We start from the raw sequence: 8,656 nt of genomic DNA, 5'->3' as shown, positions 1-8,656 counted from the left end.
GGTGAACGGTGTAGGAATTACAACAGTTTGCATATGTGCCTCCCACTTGTTAAGGGACCAAAAGTAATGGGACAATTGGCTTCTCAGCTGTTCCATGGTCAGGTGTGTTATTCCCTCATTATCCCAACTACAATGAGCAGATAAAAGGTCCAGAGTTCATTTCAAGTGTGCTATTTGCATTTGGAATCTGTTGCTGTCAACTCTCAAGATGAGATCCAAAGAGCTGTCACTATCAGTGAAGCAAGCCATCATTAGGCTGAAAAAACAAAACAAACCCATCAGAGAGATAGCAAAAACATTAGGCGTGGCCAAAACAACTGTTTGGAACATTCTTAAGAAGAAGGAACGCACCGGTGAGCTCAGCAACACCAAAAGACCCGGAAGACCACGGAAAACAACTGTGGTGGATGACCGAAGAATTCTTTCCCTGGTGAAGAAAACACCCTTCACAACAGTTGACCAGATCAAGAACACTCTCCAGGAGGTAGGTGTATGTTTGTCAAAGTCAACAATCAAGAGAAGACTTCACCAGAGTAAATACAGAGGGTTCACCAAAAGATGTAAACCAATGGTGAGCCTTAAAAACAGGAAGGCCAGATTAGAGTTTGCCAAACGACATCCAAAAAAGCCTTCACAGTTCTGGAACAACATCCTATGGACAGATGAGACCAAGATCAACTTGTACCAGAGTGATGGGAAGAGAAGAGTATGGAGAAGGAAAGGAACTGCTCATGATCCTAAGCATACCACCTCATCAGTGAAGCATGGTGGTGGTAGTGTCACGGCGTGGGCATGTATGGCTGCCAATGGAACTGGTTCTCTTGTATTTATTGATGATGTGACTGCTGACAAAAGCAGCAGGATGAATTTTGAAGTGTTTCGGGCAATATTATCTGCTCATATTCAGCCAAATGCTTCAGGACTCATTGGACGCCGCTTCACAGTGCAGATGGACAATGACCCAAAGCATACTGCAAAAGCAACCAAAGAGTTTTTTAAGGGAAAGAAGTGGAATGTTATGCAATGGCCAAGTCAATCACCTGACCTGAATCCGATTGAGCATGCATTTCAGTTGCTGAAGACAAAACTGAAAGGAAAATGCCCAAAGAACAAGCAGGAACTGAAGACAGTTGCAGTAGAGGCCTGGCAGAGCATCACCAGGGATGAAACCCAGCGTCTGGTGATGTCTATGCGTTCCAGACTTCAGGCTGTAATTGACTGCAAATGATTTGCAACCAAGTATTAAAAAGTGAAAGTTTGATTTATGATTATTATTCTGTCCCATTACTTTTGGTCCCTTAACAAGTGGGAGGCACATATGCAAACTGTTGTAATTCCTACACCGTTCACCTGATTTGGATGTAAATACCCTCAGATTAAAGCTGACAGTCTGCAGTTAAAGCACATCTTGTTCATTTCATTTCAAATCCATTGTGGTGGTGTATAGAGCCAAAAATGTTAGAATTGTGTTGATGTCCCAATATTTATGGACCTGACTGTATATATTTGTGCATACATAGATGTTTGCAGCAGGGACGGTACAAGGATTTGTGTCTACACTGCATTTTGGTGCCCCGCCCCGCTCCACAAGGCAACCCCCCACCCTCACTGTCTACAGCCTCACTGGTATAATGTAATGGGGCACAGTGTGAAGGATGTCACACAGCATTGAGCTTTGCGGAACTGGCACTAAATTCCCCCAGCACAAATCTCTCCCACCTCCAATCCACCTTCCCAGCACAACAAAATCCCCCCAAATTTGTTCTCCCAGCAAAAATACTCTCCCCACTTCTAGCACCGATCCTTTCTACCAAGTCCTCCATTCCAGTACAACTTTCCCCCTTATCATTCCCAGCACAAATCATCTTTCCCCCAAATTCCCTGTGCCAGAAGACTGCTCCACAGTTCTATTATAAATCCTCCCACCCAAATCCTCATTCCAGTACAATTCCTCCCAAACAGAAATCCTCTCCCCTTGTAATACAAATCAACCAACAATACTTCCCAACTGTCCCACTTTTTTGTGGGACCTTCCTGAGATAAGGACAGAATTTTGCAACGCTGGCAACAGCATGCAGTGCAGGAAACCGACATACTGAGTGCATTTCTCACACCACATTCAAAACGCACTGCGGTTCCGAAAGTAGTGAGTCTTAGTGTTAGCTTAATGACACCCCAAACATAGGTTGCAAATGTAATGCGTTTACCTGCACCAAATCAGTAGCACCATGTGATCTTATTCCTGTGTGTCTTTAAACTCTTGGTGCAGTCCGGCACAATTTCAGCCTTTTCAAATGAATGGGCTGAAATTGCAGTGCAGCTGGAATGCATGTGAATTGCACAGTGTGTTCCTGTGCGATTCATAGTGTGTACCGGCCCTGAGACCTGGAGCTCATTGCTGAAAAAAGTTCCACCTTAACTTGCCTGTCAGGGGGGCACTAGTGTGGACACCTGGAGGAATTACCCCGTATCTCTAGCGGGGTGCCCAAGGTACCAGATGCCATGATCGTCCCCTGTGTAGCAGCCAGCATCTCTTTGACTTGGATAAGAGTATGCTGTGCTAGGGGGCACTTTGGGGGGTGAGAGGACTTGTGCTGAGGGGGGGTAGGGGCTTGGTCAGATTTCACATCCAACCTGTCTTCTAGTACAAGTCCTTTCTACTCCCAAAACACCCCCTAGCACATACAGTATCCTCTTCCTTACCCTCTCCCACCCTCACCCCCAAATCACTACAAGTATTAATTTTGTCAGCTTCCACCCCCCTTCCCTATGATCACAGACCTCAGATCAGTGTGGAACATGCAGAGTGGTATCCCTCCTCCTCACCGACCCCTCCTCTTGTCTGTGTACATGAAGACATCAGAGCCAAGGAGGAGGAGGCTGCGGCTTCACTTTATCTGCACTGTCTGCCATGTGCCAGTGCAAAAAGCAGCCTGCTGGAAGACATGCCAACTGCCACACAGAGCTGAGATCGAAGCACATGGGACATTAAACAGGCCACAAAAGCTGCGGGTGGGTGTGCCCACACTAGTGCACCCCTGCCAGGCAAGTCACTGCTCCAGCAGAATTCAGCCTGGATTACCGGCATGGTGCTGGCTAATGCAGGACGTATGGGATTTACCCCCCCCCCCCCATCTTGGTGGCCTCAGGCGGCTGCCTGAGGAGCCAAGTGTGTCAGAGAGGACAAAGCTTGTGGCTCTACTAAAGAGGAAGGATGGGAGGAATACGTAGCATGGTGTCCTCTGGTATGGACTCTTAGTACCATTTAGGGATAGCCTGTCTATGATTAAAATCAGGGTTCTCTCATTATTTGGGGGGCTTTCTTTGAAAATGAGGGGTTATAAATAACCCCACTGTGTCATTTTGGGGTGTCAGTTTTGGAATTTTAAGGCAGGGAAAGAGACTTGCTTAGGAGGGAAAGGTAGGCAGTACATTAGGAACAGGTTCCTGCCAAGTAGATATAGTCTAGGAATGCTTCTAGACATCTGTGGAGTTGGCCTGGAATACTGGGACAGGACAAAAGGAGAATTTTCAGTCTTTTGGTCTGGTGAGGTTCTGCGCACAGCACTGGCTAGGACTGCATCATTTAGTCATTTCTGTGAGGTCTCAAGGTGCACGCTGAAGGAAGCATGCCTCAAGTATCCTCCAACAGTATATGTAAGCCCTGTATTCTTAAACTGCCTTGTGACTGATGTGTATAAGTGTCTTACTGTATGGAGTTAAACTTTGAAAAAGGAATACCAAGCTGTAATACCTGCTGATTACTCATAGAAAACGCTTAAAGCCCCACTCACACTTAGCAATTCCTCCTGTGATTCCAAATCTTGCTAAAATCACTGTAAAATGAATGGTGTATTTGGGTGCCATACATTCTTAATGGCACCCTAAAAACACGTGTAGGGCAGACTATTTGAAATAATGGGTTGCCTTATGCCTAACATGCGTAAATGCGTGTAGATTGCCCCCCAAAAATTGCAAGAGGGAACACATGTTCCAGCAATGCAAAGTGTGAACGGGGTCTGAAGGAGACATTGTGTCATCTGTTCCCTTAACACATACAGTCAGGTCCATAAATATTGGGACATTGACACAATTCTGCAGACTGTCAGCTTTAATTTGAGGGTATTTACATCCAAATCAGGTGAACGGTGTAGAAATTACAACAGTTTCCATATGTGCCTCCCACTTGTTAAGGGACCAAAAGTAATGGGACAATTGGCTTCTCAGCTGTTCATGGCCAGGTGTGTGTTCTTCCCTCATTATCCCAATTACAATGAGCAGATAAAAGGTCCAGAGTTCATTTCAAGTGTGCTATTTGTATTTGGAATCTGTTGCTGTCAACTCTCAAGATGAGATCCAAAGAGCTGTCACTATCAGTGAAGCAAGCCATCATTAGGCTGAAAAAACAAAACAAACCCTTCAGAGAGATAGCAAAAACATTAGGCATGGCCAAAACAACTGTTTGGAACATTCTTAAAAAGAAGGAACGCGCCAGTGAGCTCAGCAACACAAAAAGACCCGAAAGAGCACGGAAAACAACTGTGGTGGATGACCGAAGAATTCTTTCCCTGGTGAAGAAAACACCCTTCACAACAGTTGGCCAGATCAAGAACACTCTCCAGGAGGTAGGTGTATGTGTCTCAAAGTCAACAATCAAGAGAATACTTCACCAGAGTGAATACAGAGGGTTCACCACAAGATGTAAACCATTGGTGAGCCTTAAAAACAGGAAAGCCAGATTAGAGTTTGCCAAACAACATCCAAAAAAGCCTTCACAGTTCTGGAACAACATCCTATGGACAGATGAGACCAAGATCAACGTGTACCAGAGTGATGGGAAGAGAAGAGTATGGAGAAGGAAAGGAACTGCTCATGATCCTAAGCATACCACCTCATCAGTGAAGCAAGGTGGTGGTAGTGTCATGGCATGGGCATGTATGGCTGCCAATGGAACTGGTTCTCTTGTATTTATTGATGATGTGACTGCTGACAAAAGCAGCAGGATGAATTCTAAAAAGTTTCAGGCAATATTATCTGCTCATATTCATCCAAATGCTTCAGAACTCATTGGACGCCGCTTCACAGTGCAGATGGACAATGACCCAAAGCATACTGCAAAAGCAACCAAAGAGTTTCTAAGGGAAAGAAGTGGAATGTTATGCAATGGCCAAGTCAATCACCTGACCTGAATCCGATTGAGCATGCATTTCACTTGCTGAAGACAAAACTGAAAGGAAAATGCCCAAAGAACAAGCAGGAACTGAAGACAGTTGCAGTAGAGGCCTGGCAGAGCATCACCAGGGATGAAACCCAGCGTCTGGTGATGTCTATGCGTTCCAGACTTCAGGCTTTAATTGACTGCAAAGGATTTGCAACCAAGTATTAAAAAGTGAAAGTTTGATATATGATTATTATTCTGTCCCATTACTTTTGGTCCCTTAACAAGTGGGAGGCACATATGCAAACTGTTGTAATTCCTACACCGTTCACCTGATTTGGTGGTAACCACCCTCAAATTAAAGCTGACAGTCTGAAGTTAAAGCACATCTTGTTCGTTTCATTTCAAATCCATTGTGGTGGTGTATAGAGCCAAAAATGTTAGAATTGTGTCGATGTCCCAATATTTATGGACCTGACTGTATAAGCACATAACTTGAGGAATACTAGTTGGTTGTGACTGCTTTGTAAAAACTTGACTATGGGGGTGTGATTAGTTAGGCATTCAATTAGTGCCAACACATTGTACAGTGCTTTACAGGGTAGCTAAAACTATGTACATCAGTTGTAAGCAGTCCCAAAGGTGTAAAAGATGACAAAAAGTCAAACAAGTATTTTGATATGTAGCATATTAATCATTCTTTTTCTTTTTCCTTTTTCCAGGGGAAAGCACAAATGCAGTCCCCCACTACCACAAACTATGAAGTCGAGCCTCCCGGATTTGGGGAAATCACAGGAGTCAGCACAGCCAGGGTGCAATGGATGAGCCTTGCACTGGGAAAACCACCTTTGTGATTATGGTATTTCCCCTGCCAGGTAAGTGTGTGTTTTTTTTATATATATATATATATATATAATTCCTTCTTGATCCTAGTAACTAAAGATGGAAATGGTGGCATCCTTTCGCTAAAACCTTGTTCTGAAAGGTATCCCTCTTTCTCATCTCATAAAGTTATACAAGTACACAATAAGAGGAAAGGGAAGCATCCTACAACTAGGCAAAAACTCCCTTGGGCCTTTAGCTGGAACATGAGTTGATAATTTATATTTGTACTGAGATAAATCAATAGGCTGCCACTGCAGAGCTCCTCTGAGGTTGCTAACTGTTCTCTACACTACTCACTTAGTCTGCTAGCTTTTGTGTTTACCAGTGACAGTGCACCTCATCGAGCAGCAACACACTAGCCCAGGGGTGACTGACCATTTGGAAACCCGGGCACTGCCCAAGGGCCCAGGGTCAGTAGGGGGCCCCATGAGATGCCCCTGGTACCTTTTTCATAGGCTTTTTTGAGTTTGGGCAAGGACACAGGGGCCCCATGATCCCCTATTGCCCAGGGGGCCGCATGAGTTGTCAGTCCCGGGGGGCCCCTGCACCAGCCTTGTTGCTCTTCCTAGAGCCATTGCCAAGGAATTTTCCTTGGCACTTTCAGGTGAGTGGGGGAGAGCTCTTTAATTAGGAGAAAGAGAGTACTGTATTGGAGGGAAGGGGGTGGAGTTAGAGCTCTGTGGAGGGGGGTGGGGGGAAGGTAATTTCTGGTACACTGGCCTGTGTTACCTACTCCTAAGCCCTGTGTGATATGCACTCCAGAATCCTGCCCCATGTGCGTGGAGTTGGTGGATTGGAGGGTGGGTAATATCTGCACAAAAAAAGCCCTGGCCAACAGGAAAAAAAAACGGTATCACTCCATACACAGAAATGTCAGCATGCCCTAATAATAATAACATACACTGACAATATGGCTGCAACTCTTTTATAGGCAGGGGATTGGGCTACTGACTTCTTCAGGTTGTGGGTTCTTATGACTCATCTGACCAGGGCAAAAGGTTATGCACTGCATTGTAGCTTGTTCCTAATTTCTGGCAGGCAAGCCTGAGATGTTTTTGTCCAAAAGTTTTTGATTCTTGAATCCAGGAAACCTTGGAGATTCCCCATGAACTCATGGTAGTCGTGGATTCATCCAGTTAGATCACTGTAGCAATGCCCTTGGTAGTTATCAGCATTGTAGTATTATTCTTGTTAACGTACGTACTGTTGAATGTATTTTTAATCTACAGTAATGTGAAAGAGACTAAAATTCCAATATATTTACAACCTTATTGTTACCACATAATTATGTTATGTATACAGCAGGGGCAGACTGACCATTCGGGTGCTTGGGCACTGCCCGAGGGCCCAGGGTCATTAGGGAGCCCCATGAGATGCCCCTGGTACCTTTCATAGGCTTTGTTGGATGTGGTTTGAGTGTGGACAAGGACACAGGTGCCCAGGGGTGGACTGACAACTCATGGGGCCCCCGGGCAATAGGGGATCATGGGGCCCCTGTGTCCTTGCCCACACTCAAAAAAGCCTATGTAAAAGGTACCAGCGGCATCTCATGGGGCCCCCTACTGACCCCGAGCCCTCGGGTAGTGCCTGGGTTTCCAAATGGTCAGTCTGCCGTGGCAGGGGCCCCATGATCCCCTATTGCCCGGGGGCCCCATGAGTTGTCAGTCCACCCCTGGTATACAGTATGTAACTAACCAAAGAAAGTCTGCGTCTTAGTCTGCTGGCAACCAGCCGTAGGCAGGGCAGGTACTTCCACTAGGCAAACTAGGCAGCCACCTAGGGCGCATTGCCACCTAGGGGCACCTGGGAGGAGCACAGGCCAGCACTCTCTCTGTTTGGCCTATGGACCTCTTGTATAGATTCTTAATTTCTCTGCAGAGTCCTTCTCTCCTCATGCACAGGGAATGATGAGGGAATGATGGGACCTTTACTCAGCACAATTATCTCACAGCATGTCCACACACATGACCATTTAGTGTATATACAGTAATATATATATATATATATATATATATATATCAGTATTCCATGTGAAGTGTTGGCTCCTCCTAGGATGGTAAGTGTTGAAATTAGCACAGGACCCCTGGTGTCAGCAGTCTCTGATCGTAGGATCGGTCCATACATCTCTTGTACACACACTGGCACACACGATCCTCCAGCTGAAACACAGAGTCGGCTAGTGACCAAATGGGGTGTGTCCAGCACTGGCTTCACCTTCTTCTACACAGCTGGAGCCAATCAATATCCAGGGGGTTGCTCTGGTTGCAGAGTTAACACAATGTGAGTAGGATCATCAGGCTGCCTGTTCTCACTGAGAGCTGCAGCCTGGACTTCGCACCCCGGCAAGAGCCATCAGAGGTGAGCCAAGTCTAGGAAGATGGTGGGTCATGAAGGTGGCAGGTGGAGGAGGGGGGCGGACATGGTGAGGGGAGCAGATGCTGAATGATCGTGTGGGACATCGCCACTTCATGAATAATCGTTCAGCTGAGGGAAGGGGTGGCAGAGGGGAAGGAAGAAAGGACAGAGGAAGATGCCGGGTGTCTGGGGCCAGTGTAGCAGCTGAGCTGTGGCTTCTTCCTGTGTTCCTCTCAGAGTCCCTTACTGCAAGGCAGC

At 46.0% G+C, this 8,656-nt stretch overlaps 1 non-coding gene across 1 annotated transcript; it reads right to left on the bottom strand.

The window, feature by feature from the left end:
• Positions 1-5,877: 5,877 nt before the first annotated feature.
• Positions 5,878-6,041, bottom strand: LOC149466407 (U1 spliceosomal RNA). Its single transcript, XR_016312097.1, has one exon. It is a non-coding gene; the product is annotated as a U1 spliceosomal RNA (small nuclear RNA).
• Positions 6,042-8,656: the final 2,615 nt, after the last annotated feature.

Source organism: Staurois parvus, unplaced genomic scaffold, assembly GCF_062004578.1.
Source record: "Staurois parvus isolate SC_StPar_1 unplaced genomic scaffold, SC_StPar_1.0 ptg000131l, whole genome shotgun sequence".
In the NCBI taxonomy this organism is placed as follows: Eukaryota; Metazoa; Chordata; class Amphibia; order Anura; family Ranidae; genus Staurois; species Staurois parvus.
The sequence above is the reverse complement of the archived record's forward strand: the minus strand, read 5'-3'. Positions and strand labels throughout refer to the sequence as shown.